Below are 19,224 nucleotides of genomic sequence, written 5' to 3'. Positions count from 1 at the left end.
ATAGAAGCTGGTGTTACAGGCTTTGTAGCCACTGTGGGCAAAGAAAAAGTATTAGCGGTCTCCCAAGGAAACGGCTCTCATCACGCAGCCGTGTATTTGGAGGCAGGTGTTCCAGAATTTCTGCAAAACCATTTGAATTGCCAGATAATTTTTTTCAAGCAAAACTGTGTTTTCATTCCTATGAGACCTTTATGTGTGTGTATTTAAGAATCCATTAGCAGGACAAAGAAAACAGAAAGGTAAGTATTTTGACAGTAAGAAAGAGCTGTGAAAAGACGTACTACTTCTTCCTACAGTCAGCAGAAGATCTCCCGAGCGAACAGAAGCCTTACCCTGCAACTCACACATACTCGGGAAACATGCCCGCTCATGCCACTCTCTCCATCGCAAGCCCTCACGGTTTTTTGCGCAGAGCTTTCCCCCCCCCGATTTGTGAGCTACACCAGAGCCAGCGGCTCTCGTGAGACCCAGCATGGGCCAACTCTGCTTTTACACAATACAACCAGACCCTCATTAATAGAGCAGGTAAAAAGAAAGACACAGTGCACTCCTCAAGTATCCAGCTCTTCAAGTCAGTTCTGCTTTAGGAGATAAATATGCCATCCGGTAATTTTTTTTAGGAATCAATATTTACTTAAGAGCAACAATAGTTCTTCCAAGGCCTTTTAAGTTTATCATGCCACTGTGATGCTAAATCTCTCTTACTCTCTTAATGAAAATAAATTACTTCCCCGGAAGGATCAATCTTTCGGGCACGATTCTGATTTTGTTTGCGCTGCTTGATTCCAGCAGCTGCAGCTAACGGAGCGTCTGCTGATTTACACCCACGATCAGAATAAGCTTCTTTCCATTCACAGCAAGCACGGTGCGTGTGGCATCGCTGGAGTCCAGGCGATTTGGAATACGGCTGAGAGTACTCTCAGCGTCTTTCACTTTTTTGAACTTTTATATCACGCTGCTTTCTGTTCACGTAAGACAGAAAATGAAAGCACGGTGTACTTGTGTACCGTAACTAAGCAACAGGGCACAGCAGGGAGACTCAGTTATCTGTGCTAATCATACACCAGGGATGTGAAGCTCATGAATTAAGGGCCATTTTAACTTTTATCTTTTTTTTTTTTCATTTAAAGGTAAAAATAAATTATTTCTATAAACTGCTTTGATCCCTGGAAAATGCCTCCACTGGCTCTCGGAGATTAGTATACCGCATACCTAACTGCCACTCAAAATGCTCAGTCCCGGGCGATGGGTCACTGACCCGTTTCAAACCTCCCAGTCCAGAGTCACCTCCTCCCAGACCTGGTCTGTGCCGTAAGGTCACTTCTGCAACTCCACGAGTCCTGCGCCGGCCCCAGAGAGCTCCTGACGCTGGGGTGCAGGACTGATGGGAGGCTGCCTTCACGCCCACAAGGATTCCGAGTTAAATGTCCCCGAGCAGTAATTAAAATGACAATATGTAATTTATGGCAGCCTGCTAAGAGCCGCATTTCAGCTCTGCTGGAGACAGGAGCAGCCCAGCATTCCCACAGCAGGACACGTACCGGCACCTGTCTCCCCACACCCAAGAAGAGGCGCGAGCAAAAACATGCATGAGAAAGTGCTAAATGTAGTCTGAGCTCTTTTGGGCTCAGCTCAGACAGCGCTGTCCTATCTTCTCGCCACAAATGCCAGGACCTGAGGAACTCGGGGAAATGATAGCCTCGCTCCTTTCAATGGCACTATCAGCAAAGCAGTATCAGACCCACAATGGCCACAGGTGACAGCATCAAGGCCGAAAGTTGATGTGCCATTATAATTAATAAGTTGATAATTAGTGCCATTATTCAGAACTTGTATTTAGCCATTCTGTGCATGAACATATCATATGAAAACTATTTGGTTTTGTACTTTATCCTGCCTCAAGGCAGGGGCTAAATGAACTGGTTAACGTCGATGTTCACCTACTAGACTGTTTCTGTGAGTATTTTGGTTTATTCAGGCCATTCCAGTCACAGCAAGTCATTGCAGCAAGGTAGTATGAAAAAGCACAGACAACACACTGGTGCTGTGTTTAAGATCAGTGGTGAAGATCCTTCAGTGACTGGACACTAGCTGCAGCAGATGGCAGCTATGTGAAGTGGAAGTATTAATCTTTGAGCTCAGTTATTAGGGATAGGAATGCCTAACACATGCAGCCAAGAGGTTTGTTGCACGGGCAATGCCAGAAGGCAATTATGGCAATTAGGTGGTCTTTTTGACCCATTTTAAATGGACTAATAGCAGGGATTATTATCAGCTTGCATTTTGTTCCAGTGATGGTCTGGATCCTCCACTCAGCACAAGCTGTTGCAAGCAGAGAGATAATTTCTGTCTAATTTGGCATGGTGCTGTGCTACGGGAGAGGAACAGGGGACCGCAGGGCTGTCAGGGAACAAAGGCAGGATCCCGGGCCCGTGGGCGACCGAGGCGCACAAACTGATAGCACAGCTATCTGCAAAGGCTGTTTGTTTTCATGACCACGTAAGTAACGGTAATATCAGCAGTTCAGGGTGGTTGCTGCTTCATCTCTGTGCCCGATTACTTGTGGCATGTGGAGGAAGGCAAGGGAATAGATAACAGCAGCGTATAATTACCCTTCTCAATTCAAATGCTGCCCTGCTAGGCAAGAGCTGAGTCTTAGTGGGAGGTAGGCTTCTTTTTGTTAGCAGCAGATTCCCCGAAAAGCACAAAACAGAGCTCATTTGAGCCAAGAGGGGACATGACCCGCCGCAGGTAGAACCTGTTAAGAAAATGTAAAAGCGGTACATTTTGCGCATTAATTAAAGCCAAGAGGAAATAGGATTTCCACTTGGAGAACGGCGCAGGAAGAGAGTTTAGCGTTGATGGCAGGGAAGGGAAGTCTAGAGGGTTCGCGGGAAGGCAGAAGGAGGAAAGCGACTCTCTGACAGGGTTCCTCTCTGATCAACCGCACGTCTGAAGCGGGCACAGGAGGCACGTGCCTCCCACAAGTCTCTTGGAATTTCAGCACCAGCAAAGCCATTAACTATGCTAGCAAAAAAGGCAAATACTTTTTTTTTTTTTTGATATTTGCTCCACTCTTTCTCAGCAGCTGTCGCTCGGCTTTCCGGAACACAGAGAACACAAGTAGCTCTCACCAGTGACCTTATGAAGAGGGACGCCCGGCATTTCAAGAAGCTTACTTTTTTGGGGTTTTTTTTGGTGTGTGAAGCACTTTGGGTTCTTAGTTCCAACTGAAGGGTCTATCTTTGCTCCTCAGCAGAAAAATCAGGTTATGCCCACTTTAACGGAGACTAAGCAGCAAGTCATTGCGATGCCGGGTCTCAATTAGTCAATTAGACATGAAAAGGTTTTTCACATATAGAAAAGGACTAACAGCCTGATGGTTAGAGCACCCTCCTGGGAGGCGAGAAGCCAAGGGCCCCGGCCTTGCTCGGCTCTCTGCTCACCTTCCAGAGGCCCGTACTAACGCAGCCTCCCTCCCCAGGGCCCTACGAGAGCGGCTGACAGAAAGGAGCAGCAGGAAGACATGCACCAAAACAGCTGATGGCCTGTTGGACCGGTTACACCGGGAAACGGATGCAAGCATGCAGGAGAACAGCAAAGCTTGGGCTAGCGAAGTGCCTTTTGTGCACTCCTTGTGTCCTTCCCAATTAAATATTTAATCAAAACCAGTTCACGACGATGAACAGAGGGCCTGTAAAAGAACTACCGTCTAGCTCTAGTTGACCGACCACAAAAAACAGAGATCTACAAATAAGATCTCTCCTGTCCTTCAGGGATCAGCAGCGTTTCTATCACAGTGTTTACAGGCACTACTTACAGTTTTCAAGAAGAAAAAGCAGAAACCTGGTCCATTGCTCTAAGTAGTAATGTGAGAGCAGGGAATTCTTATCAGCTTTGAGACAATGGCTCCGGTGACAGCAACAGGGTGTTGTAAACCTCCAGAGGCCAGGCTAAGTCTCCCCGTCCAAACGGGACAGGGAAATAACAAGAAGTCCACAGGCTGCATCAGCAGAAACGCGACAGGGGTAACATTTCCCGAGGGAACTGGGAGAACGGACTGACAGAGTTAACCGCTCAAACCGTTGCTTCCGCAGCGCTGACATAATGCGACCACCGCCACGCAGAAGCAACCGCTAGAGGTTTGCCAAGGTGAGGTATGCCCTTGTCCTCGTGTGACTGCTTCCAGCGCACCGTGGCTCCTGCCCGCCACCACAGGGATGCGACAGAAAGGGTTAACGCTTTCTGGAGCCTCGAGACACGAAGCTCAGCTTGCTCCTCTCCAGGAAGCTCCTCCACCATTGCTGCTCAGAGGGCTGTTAGTGGACACCTCCTTTAGGGGGATATTACCACGGAGCTTGCTTTATGTACTGACTGCCGTTAAATCAGGCTGAACTGAGGACCCACCAGTAAATCAGGAGGAAGACCTCGGGAGTGCCTAGGTACGGTCTTCGGTTTTTCAGATTATGCAGCTCCACTTTATGGATACACAAATTGCAGAGTGTAAATCATTAATATCCAATTTGGGGAAGTCACTGGAATGTAACTGCTGTGTAGGCAAATGAAAATATAAAGCTATCAGTAATATATTAATTTTGTAGTGCTCCACATGGAATGAGGAGCAGTAGTTTATAGATACAAAACTTCCTTGCCTAGAGGGGCAGCCTTCCTTTTATCTAGATTAATTCCTAAGAAAAACCTAATACTATCTGGCACTTTTCAGATCAGAGTAATTTGCTTATTTGGAAGACTGAAGACACTTTCCTAGTAGTGGCAAGTGAAAAGACAGCCTGAGGAACCGAGGTACCAAATGCAACTGCTCCACATGTCACTTCGCATTGCTCTGGAGAGCACTGTCACTTAAATCCCACTGTTTGCTCTCTCAGATACCATTCATGTTCTGGAATGATACAGAAAAGACACAACAGAACACACAGAAAAAATTCCTCTTCTTGCTTTGTGAGCCATCGTCCCTGAAAACTATCGGTCTCTCTCCAGGGTGGGGGTAGCAAAGACAATTTTTTTTAACTGAGAGAGATTGATCCAATATGAACAAGTATCCCAGCATAGTCAGAGAACAACTAGAGATGCCAAGAGAAGCCTTGCTTTGATTACATTTCATGCATCTGTACGAGGGCTGGGTCAGGCAATGTCTTCCTGAACAGGAAAATTAAAGATTCTCCAAGGAAATATGAATTGAAATGCAACTGGGCTTTTTGCTTTTAATATCCTAGTGTTTGCCATCTGTTATTTGATGTTCTGAGTTCTTATTTAAACCCTGTTTGACAAACAGGCCTTGATAGGAGAAAAATTAGAAGTTTAAAATGAACACATAAGCTTCCGTAGAAGCTTCATCTGTACATCTTCATCTACACTGATCTTACCAACCTGGAGGTGGTCCTTACCAAGGAGCACCAACCTGAGGTGGTCATCAAAAACCCTCATGAAGTGTGATATCCCACCTGAAGGGAGGCTTTTGCTTATAAATATTTTCCTGACCTTTCAGGAGAAATCATTATCCTGTTTTGCCTCTCATCCAAAAGCATTGCAGAGGGCAGCTGCTTCCCTCTAAATCTTCACCATGCTTGCACTTCAAGGATATTTCAGGAGCGCTTTGTGTGTGTTTAAAAGCATCTTCTAAATATAGATACTTTGCTCACTGTCTCCAGAGGAGATGCACGGCCTTAACATCCCTCGGTTCACCTGGAGAAGTGGTTCTGTTCAATAGCTCACACAGAGAAGCCTGGTATTTTTGTGTTACGATTTCCTTGGGCCACATTTATTCCTTCCGGTACCTTTTGAGTAAGGTTATTTTCTTAGGTGCCTGGAAAAGTCTGTCCCAATATTGAACATGAAGCATGATGCCAATGAGAAGCAAAAGTTTAGAGTAATCTGGGAGTGTGGGGAGAGGTGGGAAAAGATCCCAAATGAAAACGGATCATTGGTAATCAAATACAGTGTCCACTATCGATCTAAATTTTCTAAGTAGATTTGTATTATTTTGTAAGTAAATCTGTTTTCAGACTAGCCCTACCCATAAAAAGGCTCCATCTGTTTGTTCCCTATTGATCCCATTAGCTCTTCTCCACGAGTAATGTGACATCCACTTTTCAATTATACCAAATCAATATAGGTTTATTACCATACAGTGTTTCCCTTTCGATTACACGGTATCTACTACAAACACATACTTTCCTTCACTAATTCTTTGCCCCTAATGTACTTCAAAAGAATAAACCAAAACCCTGTCTGTCTCTATTAAAAAAAAAGTAGGCAAACATAACATCTTTCAATACATACTGGTTACTGCACGAGCACTCTCTAGACTCAGCCGATAGGACCCATTTAAAAAGCATTGGCCGGCATACACAGAACACCAGTTTTCACCGTGGCTTTGCACACGCTATAGCTAGAGAGGCTGGTGTTTAAGAATGCGTTATTCTGGTCATCAGGTCCCCTTAGGTCACCACAAGGGATTATTCTGTCTTAAAAGAGAACACATCTTCCTTATTTAAGTGAGGTTTAGTAATCCCGACCATCTTCTGCAAAGGGACGGACGCTTCATTCTTGCTTTCCCCAACAGCTTAGTATCTCCATGAAATCCACTGTCTGTAGGGGGAGAGGGGCCGTTTGTCATCAGCTGCTTCCTCTCCTTTCCCACGCCGGCTCTTGTTCTTGTTTTTCTTCTTCTTGCCTTCCTCCCATTATTTTCTGCCGGCCACCAGGAAGAAAGAGGATTAGCCTTAAGAGAAGTCTGATGGCGCGAACAGACTATACGTTGGCCTGTGATGTGAAGAATTGTAATATTTCCTCTTTGATCTTGCTTTTTGAACTATTTAAGTAGTCCTTGCGCCAGGTTTGGAGCCAGCCTTCCCACCGCCGAGCACGGCACCGCCCAGCCAAGAGAACCCCGGACTGGGATGGGAAAATGGTTTTGGGGTTTTTTTTTACCCGGTCATAACTCCCTCACCGACTACCACATGGTCACGGCCAGGGTGCCTCACTCTGAGTTTCTCACTTTCTCATTTGAGGGTAGGATGGACGAGAAGGAAGACCATCTCTCTCCATCCCTTTCTACATGTGTGCCCAGCTCTGATCGCAGGCGGGAATCTGTAGCTATTGTTCCGTTCACCTCCACTGCGGGCTATTCTTCCTGTCCTGTATGGACCTATGCAAGCTGAGGATGGACTTAAAAGTTCAGTTTAAAGGTGGTTTTTAGAGGACAGCTATGGAGTAGATTACAGAAATTCTTTCCTGTGACTGTTTCTCAGTACTATTTGGAAAGAAATACAAGTCCTTCACACGCGTGCTATTTACACTGCTTGGGTGCCTAGTGACCCTGTTAATCTCTAGTTAGCCAGTGCATCCTAGTAGAAATTTCCTCTTTAGGTAACTGCCCCACACATTTCTGTGGCAGTGGAATCCTAAGGCTTATGTGACTTATTAATAACTTCTTAAGAATGGAGAAGATTAAAAAAAAACATCAAGTAGCTAAGAACCTACCTTCTTCTAGGTTCTTGTTTCAGTAACATGTAACTCCGATTTATTTTAAATTAATACTTGGGTGCTTCATCTTCACTAGAAAGTACCAGGTTCTTCAAGGAAGCTGCCACATGATGATTTTTCCCTTGAGGGGGGTCACATTTAAGCAGAGCTGGGCAGCCATCCCAAAGACTATTTTTCATGCAGTGTTATCATTAACCATCGCACAGCAAAAGCATGAAGAATCCTACTCTGGCACATAAGAATCCCATTTTGGAAAAGCCCCAGTAGCAGCTACGTAGCAATGGTATTAACGTCACACGCACACACACCTCCCCCCATATCAATACCTAACTGCAGAGCTGGAAGCCCAACAGAAGTCCAGAAGTCACCGATCCTGTATCATGAGGTAAATGCTCCCTCTGAAGGGAACCGTGCATTTTTCTTGCTTCATTTCTATTGTCTGTCTTATTTTTATTTTTTTTAAGTCAATATAAAACATTACTTTGAGGCAAAGTAAAGCTGCAATGAAATAAGAAAACCAGCTATTACTTTTTGTGTGAGTGAAATGGAATCTAACTAACAAAACCATGCACAGGAGATGACCTTGTTTGTCTTATTTGTTTCTCCAACTTTGTCTCACTTAAGGAGTATGAAAATCAAATTCTTTTTGCCTGGTTACGAATAACCGACACCAGAAACCCTGTGAGGGGTGTGAATGTCAGGGGAAATTGATAATGGACTGTATGAATTTCCCTGGTGGAACAGCACATCAACAACTCATTCAAATTGTCACCTGAGACCCCTAAAATTCAGACCAGCGGCAAACGCTGTCACTCCCTCTCCCCAAGAAAGCTTGTTTGCGATGAGGTCCTCATCGCCCTTTCATTAGCTTTGGGCTGACAGCCCACCGGGTATAATCCAGTTAGTAACAGTAGAGGTCCGTCAATACCGCAGACATCACCGTCATTTGGGCATGCCCTTCTCATGCCCCTAAATACAAGTCCTGGATTTTACAGAGGGAAATGACATCGTTATGTCTTTTCATCACTATCAATAACATCAGAAGGTTATATGTTAAAAAAGAGCAACCAAATGTAGGAAAAACTAATTTCTACCATCCGTTTGCTACATAAGCTGAGAGGAGAGGACCTGCTCTCTTTGTTATGTATCCACTGCATTCGGCCAAGAGATTTCCAAATGTAACTGAACAAATCAGCCCCAGCGTGGACCAAACTTTGCAGATTTAAATGCTATTGCACTCCATGAAACCAGATACCAATTTTAGCAGCATCCTCGTCGGTGAGTTTCACAGGTTCGAATGAGATCTGTTTCCCAGAGCTGCCGGGGTTTGAGTTAGCAAGGAACATAAACTCCAGTCTCGGTGATTTACACCTCATGGCAAACCAGAGGCAGAGTCTGTGCTCCAGGCCGAGTCCTTTTTTGGACTCAAAAGAGCCCAGATCTGCCTTGAGAAGGAAACGGAAGCCTAGAGGCAGGCAGAGGCTGGACCAGGAGCTGTGTGAATTACACACACTGAGCTGTTCGGCTCGCTCTGGAGTTGCTGAGCTGCGCTGGAGGAAGCTCCTCGGCCACATCTCGGGCAGCCTCCGCGAGGCACATCTCATTTTTCGCTGGTGACTAGACTTCCCCCTTCTCCACAGTTTGCCATACTCAAGAGATCGGAGTTTCTGCTCCCTGGCTGAGGAACACAGACCCCCTCTCCGTGACCACACCAGTCAGTAAGCAAGTAGAACCGGCTGCTTTCAATTCTCGGATGACCGTGTGCCTTCAGTGACACAACCAGGACCATAATTTTCATAAAAAGCGGCAGACCTCAGTCCAGTCAGGGAAGAAAATCTTAACATAAAAGTAAGCTTTCTTTTAGGAATAATCTCAATATTCTGTAATAGCTCAAACCCCTGGAAAAGCTCGCCCTGCTGCTTTCATTTCCTATCTGCTTACTCTGCGTGCCTGCCATAGCCAAGAAAACGCACTCACTGCTTAATCTGCTGCTTGCAGTTCAGGATGAAGAGCTACATTTTCCACCTACCTATTTATGTACTCGAGCAGCTTTTTAATTTTTCTCAGTTGTTCCTGCGCACTAGGAACCTGGGGAGACTTTCAGTCTCCTCAGCGCTCCCAGCCCAAAATAAGCACCTAGATTATCGAAAGACATTAGCGTGCTTTGAAATTCAGGCGCGGGGGTCATACATCAACCATAATAAGGGTTTCTTTGCTTTTCAGTTTTCTGCCACGATGACTTTAATATTCCTCTGATACTATGATTGAATAGATATTTGCCAGAGCGTGGGCATCAGGGATGGATACACCCTCCAGTGTAAATTGGGAGGAGGAGGAGGAGGAAGAGGCTGTGTAGGCGGACACACAGGCTACAAAGCATGTCAAGCAATGTTGGACCAATGTACCTGCTGGTACGCTGGGGATGTCTAAAATCTCCTTCACCCCCCTCCTGCTCTGCTAGCGTTTTAAGATATATCCTTCTGATGAGCTCTGAGGGTAATGTTACAGAGCGCTGCAAACTAATATTCTGGGCTATTTCTGCAGTCCTTGTAATAAATGATGGATTAACAGGTAGTCCAGGAAGAGCCATTACGAAGGATTCAGCAGCTATATATGAGAACGCCAAAGCTCTGTTTTACCTTTCCTTTCACCTGTAAAGGCAGATGCAAGTAACGCTGTGGAAGGCTGCTAGTACACCTTAAATATCTTCATCTTGATTACTGCAAGATCCCAATGCTGCACCCCAAGCAGAGCGTAATGCAATATGTATGTACCGTACACAGGCGCAGCATCTAATTATAGCACTTATTCTCATTAATACTTTCAGACCCTGTAGGTTATTTTCCCTGGGATACTGCTTACAAATTCCCTTCCTCCTCACCACTGTCCTCTTATGCTGACAAGAGCCGCGAAAAGCTCCTGCTGTGTGCAGAATGCTAATAATTGCCTGAGTTATCAATCAAAACAGAGGCAGACAAAAGTAATCAGCATCATCAGAACATCTCTATGATGCAGCGAGGAAGTATTTTGAGCTCTGCCCAAATGAAGGGGCCAAGCTAAGAGCTAGCTAGTGCCTGAGAATTACACTAATGTGATGTGACATTTGCTTAAAGCCAAGTCCTTCTGTTAATGAGTTTCAGAGTTCTCACAGCAAAGTCACAGCTACTGTTCAAGGTTCAGAAAATCTGTGGATGGCAGGCCAGAATAATAGCAAAAAGTAAAAAGAAATAACAGTGAAATGCCAGGGAAAAGGAAATCAAAGCAAGTGAAGTATAACTTTCTAGGGGTTTTGCATTCAAGAGAGTCTATAGGAGTGTTTCTCCGCAGACGTATCTCAAGCAAGCTGACCCAGTCACTCATCCGGGCCAACGCTTCATTTCAAACACGTCCTCTGTCCCCATGCTTTACCACTTAGCCTGATCAGGCAGTACTTTGCACGTTGCAAGAATTTGTTTCCGTATGCAGTAAGGGGAGACTCATATCCTCCAACGTTAGTCATTTAACCAAGCCATCTTTTAATGGGAGCCATCAGCCATTTAGAGAGCATCACATCAACGCGGGCAGTGGAAAGATCTTCAGGAGTCAGACCTCCGAGGCATCGAGCAAAATGAAAATATGTTTATTTAACCATCCATTGCCTTCCTTAAACATTCTGTGTTTTGTTGTCTCAGATTACAGCATTTTTCTTTGTCAGGGGTCACTACACAGTGCTAGTCTCATCATGTAGTAATTTCCCTGTCTTGTCCCCAGACAGTCGCATTCATGTTCATGGATTTAAAAATAAAACAAAACAGTTAATTCAGGTCTGTCAGCTTGGTTGATTCGGTAGAAGAGGCTGTCAAAAAACACAAGCCGTTCCTAGGCTGGCTGTTAAAAACTACAGCAACCCCTGGGCCCCGCTGCTGCCTCTCCCCGGTGGCCACGCCGGCGACGGCTGGCCGGACCACTGTTCCCCCAGCCTGTACAGCCTCTCGGGCTTCGACCCGAGCATCCCCTGTGTCAGGAGCGAGGGAGGGAAGAGCAGAAATAGTCCTGGCTGATCTCAGTCCCCCTGTTGCCATCACCAAGCTCCTTGTCCTGCCTCAGTGTCATGTGACATTAGTTTGACAGCTCTTTTCTCATTAAATGTGTAAAATGTTTTTTAAAGCTATTTTTAGCATTAACACCCCGCTCCCCCCAACTTTAATGGAAACATATAACTAACAAAAAGATTCTTACACATTTGGGTACTGCATCTCTAGAGAGCTGAAGGATTTAGCTAGGCACGGTCAAGGTCTCTGAAATCCTCTTCCCTTCGCATCATTGTTTATAATAGCTCCTAGTAAGCACGAATGGAAATTGTCTTTCCCGTTTCAGACTGGCTTCTTTCCGTAAGTAACATCGCTGACATCAATAGGGTTACCAATGGGGGTAACCATCTCTTCAGCCATGGTGTGCTATTGTCATCTCCTTTCCCCTCTCTGAATTACTGACACACCTTAGTCCAAGATCACTCCCACTGACATAACGACACCATAGAAAAAAGAGTAACTGCATGTGTGTGTGCTTGCAAGTGTACATATACACACAAATAAAAGTAAACAAACACTACCAAAAATAGGCACAGAATTTAGATATACATTCAGAGACAAAGAGTGGAAAAAATTTACACTGGACCTGCTAACCCCGAGTGCCCTGCTTTAGTCATGACCTTTAGGTAACAAACGCCGGTGAGAGTACTTTGCTCTTACTGTGAAGTCACCAAGGTTTTTTTACACGTGGTACTCCGGCTGGCAGGAGATTCGGAGCCTAGCAGCTGAATCGAAAGGGGGATATGAAAGACAGGTACAACGTGTCAGGCCCCAGATAACAAATACATGAAATTTAAAGAAAATCAAATTCATACATTTTATAAAAGCTATGTGCAGCTCTGCCTAGTGCCACATGAAACATTTGCATTTTCCCATTTGGAGAGATCCTCGCTTTTGCACTCATTTCTTGGACACAAACAGCATACGACACATCCAGACTGCAACAAGCTGGTCTACAGATTTTCCCAGGCTTCTGCGGAAACCTGGAACTATGAAGCACAAATCAAGCAAAGGCAAAAGAACCCGAGAAACCAATGCAAGGCTAAGAAAGCTGTTTAACGTGCGGTTTCCAATTCCCTGCTCTGCCTATTGGAAGGGGTCCAGCAGCCGTGCCCCCCACCAAGCATTTCAGACTTGGCTGCCTTGCAGGAACATGACAGATGACTCCATTTTGCAAGGGAATGCTGAGGAAATGTCTTTATAGGCCCTGAAGCATCTTAAACACTAGGGCTTGCCTTCAGCCAAGCAAGCGAAGGTCCTTCTAATTGCACACCTCTCCATTTAGTCTTCTCCTCCTCCCCTGTAATGAAAGAGCAACTAGGAAATGCCCCATCACTTCAAAGGAACATTTGCTCTTTATATCAGGTGGATTAATGATTAATTCATTTAATTAGTTATTCACACAGCACTTTAAAGACAGAGATATAAGAGCTTAAGGAGGTTTGTAATTATAAAGTGTAATATGAAGGTGACACCAGTTGCGTTCAGTTTAGCACTTGCCAAATACTTCTGCCTTAAATAGGTGCTAGAGGCACACGTGCTGTCCCATTTGTCCAGCCGAAATGGAAGGGTGACTTACAGTCATGCTACTGCACACCTTCACGGAAATCACGCCGTTTAAGATTATCTGACCTGACCAGGGAAGGTGCAACAGGTCCAAAAGGAACTGTGGCCCTGCGTTGTGTGTCCGAGGCCATAAACTATGCTGTGCAGGAGAGGCCTGAGGAAGATGTCCCTGAATCCTCCTTGGCAGTGACAAAGCCTGTCATTGCTTTCAACACGCAGCGTCCTGGGCAGCTCAAGGATTTCTGGTGGTCGCCAGTGGTGCTCGCGGAAAATGGACAGGACGGTCCTTTTCTGAGCAATGTTAAGTGAACAAACCAAAATATGCAAAAAACCCCAGTGAAAACCCAACCGCTTAAAACGTTACAGTTCACCTTTAAGAATAAAAAAAGATTGTTTTTGCAGTAATTCAGAATGAAACGGTAGAGAAGCATCATTTTGTGTCTTAGTTTCTCAAGTTCTGCTTCAGACATTTATGCATTTTTAGTACCCAAACCACGAATTATAATGTCCAAGTAGATGTGTCATTTTCAGATCATTTTAAGTCTAAACTATTAGACTTACACTATTTAAATGATAAATCTCAGATTTTGACTATCAAGTACAATCTTCAGACAAAGTGCTATTCCCATATCTCATTCAGTGGACAGCTTAAAAAATAACCTGCATTAGCTTCAAAATTACTTGGGCAATTTCTGGACCAACAGGAAAAAGGCAAAATTCGTCAGATAAATGGTTCATTGTGAATAATTCCCCTCGTTCTGCCAGAAATACAGTGGCAAAAAAACCTCATGCAAGATGCAGAAAGCTTACGTGCCACCCAGGTTGTGCTCTGATATGCAACACTGCTTATCTGATGGTTTTCATGGGCACTAAATGAATTTGGAAGTGGAAAGGAAAAAAGAGAGGAGGTGACTTCTGACAAGTTTTAGAAGTTTAAAAAAAAAAAAAAAGAAAAATAGCTCTCTAGTGTGCGTGTAAAAGAAGATCTGTGTTACTTCAAAATTACCAACCCCAAAAGAGATTAAAAATAAAAAAGTCTTCCTGTTATATTTGGAATATGAGAAGGAACAATCGATGACATTCTTGATTCACATTGTAATCCCAGTTTACCCTTACAATTACAGTCAGAAAATAAATTATGTATAGATAAAATGTACACAGCTGAAAATATCCAAGGATAAGGAGGTATTATTTAGCGCAGTCATCAGGCAGGCTGTGGACGCAAGCCAGCGATATTGCACAAGAGAAGCCTCAGTCAGTGAACAAAATCACAAGCGCCACCTTTGCTTGGGGTTTCTGTAACTGGAATGACCAGCTTGGACGTTTTTAGGTAGGTGCCAACCTGCTCTGCCCTGCCAAGACACAAACCCTTCTGGCTGCACGCAAACGCACAACTTGAAGAGCCCCCGGGTCTTTGAATCGGCTGCAGTTAAGCAAAGCGTTACTTCTCCCAAGTAACTGGCGAAAGGACGAGAGGAAATGGCCTCAAGTTGTGCCAGGGGAGGTTTAGATTGGACATGAGGAAAAATTTCTTTACTGAAAGAGTGGTTAAACATTGGAACAGGCTGCCCAGGGAAGTGGTGGAGTCACCATCCCTGGAGGTATTTAAAAGACGGGTAGATGAGGCGCGTAGGGACATGGTTTAGTGGGCATGGTGGTGTTGGGTTGACGGTTGGACTCGATGATCTTGGAGGTCTCTTCCAACCTTAATGATTCTATGATCCTGACTGCTGGTGTAGGCACCTGTATCTCTTAAAGAAGTCACCCTTTTGGCACGTGTGCCTGGCACCTGTGGAGGAAGGGACTGTCCGCTGCGGCAGAGAGCACAGTGGGACCTTCTCCCCCCACCCCAAGAATGCCCCACGTTCAGTTGTTCCTTCTCCAGGCATCTTTTGTTCTTATAGCTGCTGGTCCTCTTCTCCAGCAGTCAGCTGTTAGAGGGCCTGAGGTGTATTTTTTCCTGGTTGGTCCCCCTCTTATGACCGCGCTGTAGCTCAGGTCTTTATACAAGTGGTAGGCCAAAAGAACAGACACAAAACTTGCTCTAATGTCTGAGAATATTTATATGGGGATATACTGGAAAAAGACAGTCTATAGCAGCTTCTTTATTCAGCGCTGTGTTGTCAGACCACCACAGTGTGTAGCCCCGCTGATGCGACATTAAAATTTCACTGAATTTTCGCAGGTGCTTCTGAAAGCCTAAGCTAGTCAGAGCTGAGCTGGCCCCACCGCCCACGCCCTCAACTCGCCTCTCTCCTCCTCCCGCCCCTCCGAAGGGAAAAGCACAAGCACAAACAGCTCCTTTCCAATCACCTTGCGAGGGAAGGGGCTCCACAGAGACCGCAGAGCCCATTCTAGCCACTGGAAAGCTCACACATCAGCGCTCCCTGGCTTCTCAGGGTCCATCTGTCCCAAAGATCAGGTTTTCCCCATTTTCCCCTGCCATAAAAAAACCTCCACGTGCTGAAATTTAAAAACATATGCACTCATCCTATTTTCCTTCATGTACGTAATTGTCCAGCTAGGTTAGAAAAAACAGATCATGCTGAATGAGGTGTGTTCACTGAGGTGTTTTAAAGCACAAGCCACGTGCTTTGTTCACGTAGCTCCTCACAGGTTTTGCTTCCAAGAAAGAGATGCTTTCCCATTTACACAAACCGAGTGCAAGTCCCCAAGTCACATGAAACGTGCCAGTGACTGACATTCCAGGAGGGTTAAACCACTATTAACATTCATAGCTCAGCCTAACACAAAATGGTAAGCATGATAATAGTTATTAAAACAGTCTAGGAACTCCAAAACATCATTAACCCTGAACAAGCATTAAATTCCCTAATTTTCTGCTTTTTGTTATGTTACTTTCCTTCAAAGTTGAAAAGTGTGGTAGCTCTTTGAAGTCCTGACAGTCATTATTCTTAAAAAATTCTCTGCTCCCTTTTCTAATTGCTTTTTTTATTCATGAAAAGTCAATTAAAAAACCCATAGATCGCATTAACAGCATTGCTAGCTTATCTGGCCAGTACAGGGAAACTGTTTGGATATTGTGCCACTCTCTTATTATTTGCCTGCCATCCATTGTTCAAAAAATAGTCTGTTAAGCCCAACAATTCAGAGGAGCAACAATTGTGGTTATCAATCTTTCTGCCCTGATCATCCCACCTCAGCTTTTACGTATCATTAAATCTTCCACACCTTTAACGTGTAGGCACACTGTTACAGACCAACTACAGTATAAATGTAATGCTTCTGAAATAAAAGCATTACAGCAGCTATTCCCTCCAATTTTTTTTTTTTTCCTAATGTAAAGCTGAAAATTTTTGAGGAGAACAGATTTTTCACCTCAATACTTTCCGAGAGTCAAAACAATAAAATTTTGTTAGAGGTTTTGTGTGAAACATTCATCAGCATCTCCATGAATACGCAACAGAAAAATTCAGACCTAGATGTTTGATAAATCCTATCATTTTTTTATTCTGAATTTTTTTCTGGGAGATGTGCAGTCATGAAAAAAAAAATAACATCCTAAAATAACTTTATAATAACTTGTTTTTGTGCATAGTTAGAATTATTGATTTCATGACTGTTAATTGCTGAAGAAATTTTTTTCAGAAGAGATTAAAGTATTGCCAGAGAACATGTTTTTGATGAGGATGTTCCTTCCAGGTGGTTGTGAGCGCGTAAAGGAAGCTGATAAAAGCATTTTCCCGGTTTGCTTCCCATTTTAATCGGAACAACCAACTCGATCCAGATGCAAAATGAAATTAATCTCTGCCCAAAGGAGTTCATGATCTACGGCTCCACGTACTAAGAAACATTACCTACAAAGTTTAAAAAGTTTTAAAGATACCAGGCTTAACAAAATAGTGCCTCTGAACATTTCATTGGTGAAAAAAATACATTCAACACCATTAGCAAGTGAAGTGAACACATGACAAGATATTTTCAAGATGAAACCTACTGACTTGCCAATTCTAACTTCTTCAAAATTTGTATCAATTTCATTAGAAATAAACACCCTTAGAGCACACCATACAAAGAAACATCACGTTTCAGGCTGAACCAAGTTTGGCTTTTTGTTTCAATGAAAAATATTGAAACGTTTTTCACGTGGCAAAGGTTTGAAACATTCCTTGATGTTTTCTGAGAAAGCATCTGTTGTTCAGACAGGTACACAACGAATTTTCTCAGATTTAGGTAGCCTCACGTGAACTTGAACACTCCCAGAGTACAAGTTAGTAAATAAAGAAAATGCGACTGAAGGGAGGAGCTGGACAATTCTTTTCCCACCAAAACAGATAGCAAAGCTTACCCTAAAACATTTTTAGGACATAGGAGGCAAATAGGGACTATCTCTGCTTTCAGATATAATTAAGTGAATTGTTTCCACTAGGGGAGGAAGGGGAGAAGACATTTCCTTCACATATTTAAAGTAATTTATTTCTTTAAAAAGTAGGGTTTGGGTGTTGTTCTCCATTTAAAAGTGATCTATTTCAAGAAAAGAGAGAAAATGGCACTCCTACATGCAGCTTTCACGCTTTCCATAGCGCCGAAGCGATTTTGTACCTTTTGAGAAGACAGCCGCCGATGGCATCGGCTCCGTGCTGAGAAGGGCTTTTCCACAGAGGCCTCTCAGGACGAAGGCGTTACCCGAGGCAGAGGAGAGGCTGAAGCCCCACTGCTGGTGCTCAGCCCCGCAAGCGTGAGCTTCGGCCGGCGCTCAGCCCTGCAAGCGTGAGCTTCTGCCGGCAGTCAGGCTCTGCTGCAGGTGAAAGCCCTTGAAGAATGCCAGGCTGCCCAGGGTGCTCTCTGACCGCCTCATTCTAGCACAGGTGAGTATCTGTAATTAAAACAAGGACAATTAAAATGCCCACTTAGGGTGTGGCCTAATTCCCCCTCCACCGAGAGCTGATGCAAGGGCCTGGGCATCCGCTGCCTCCCTGCATCTGCAACGCTGATGTCAAAACCAAGATGCTGGTGTGAAGAAGCAAGAATGTGATAATCAATTTGAATTACTGCCTAAAGCTTGTCATTTCTACTCCCGATCTTGCAGAGAAATCCAGGTAGTCAGAGTCCACACCTTACGGAGAGCTCGTTGAAGAAGGGGTGAATTGATTCCTGCTATTCTCTGTTCTCTGCACCCCAGTGAGTAACATCTATCCCTTTATTCATATCCCTGGAGACTCTTTTTTTGCCAACTCTCTTCAACAATACATTTTAAGACCTCCAAAAAGTATCCACGCTTTCTTCCCACCCCACTTTACGCCAGATGCTACCTATAAGCTCCCGTTAACCCGTTGTGCAGGGGGGGTGTTCGCGAGCATCTCCTCTTCTTGCAGGATGGCCGCGGCCCCAAAGCGCGGCGCTGCGGGGAGCGCACTGCAGCCCTGCGTTGCCTGCCTGGGAGGCTCAGGTGGCCGTGCCAGGTTTACGGCGCAGCACGCAGCAAAAATACAGAGACGTGGCTTTCTATTCAGCGGGGGCTTCTATACTGCAGCGACAAACTGTATTTGCAAGTCAGACTGTGCTCTCTGAGTTGTACGTTTTATTACCTTTTTGTTGTTGTTGTTTCACTCCCACAGACAATCTGGAAAATAACAGGGGAATTTCCTCCAGCCTGTGCAATATTTAAGGCTCATGTGTGCTGGTGACATCAGCTGCTGGCTGAGGCCACCTAATTTTGTGCTGCATAATGACTTTACAGCAGAGGAATGGGAGCCGCTCAGAATTCCTTGTAGTGCTCTTAGAAATTTCATTTGCTTGTAAATTTAGGCAAGCAGCGGATGTACTAGATGCCAAAGTGCTCTGTGCCACTGCGTATCTGCTCTACAATCAACAGCAGAGGTGTCCATTTCTGCCTGCCCGGGCTCAGTTGAAAAAGAGAAATCAAATGTGGTTTTGCCATTATCTCCCCCGGCTCTCCCCCCAGTCATTAAACAAATGTGACTTTTAGCCACAAAATAGACACAAACCACAGGTGTAGCAGTTTTGCAGTTTCTAAAAAAGCAGTTTTGCAGCCATCCCTTGGAATAGCCTCTCTTGCTTATGAGCGTGGCAGAGTAAATAAGACAGCTGTTTTGATGAT

This window comes from Pygoscelis adeliae, unplaced genomic scaffold (genome assembly GCF_000699105.1).
Source record: "Pygoscelis adeliae isolate BGI_AS28 unplaced genomic scaffold, ASM69910v1 Scaffold361, whole genome shotgun sequence".
In the NCBI taxonomy this organism is placed as follows: Eukaryota; Metazoa; Chordata; class Aves; order Sphenisciformes; family Spheniscidae; genus Pygoscelis; species Pygoscelis adeliae.
Note: the sequence above shows the minus strand (reverse complement) of the source record.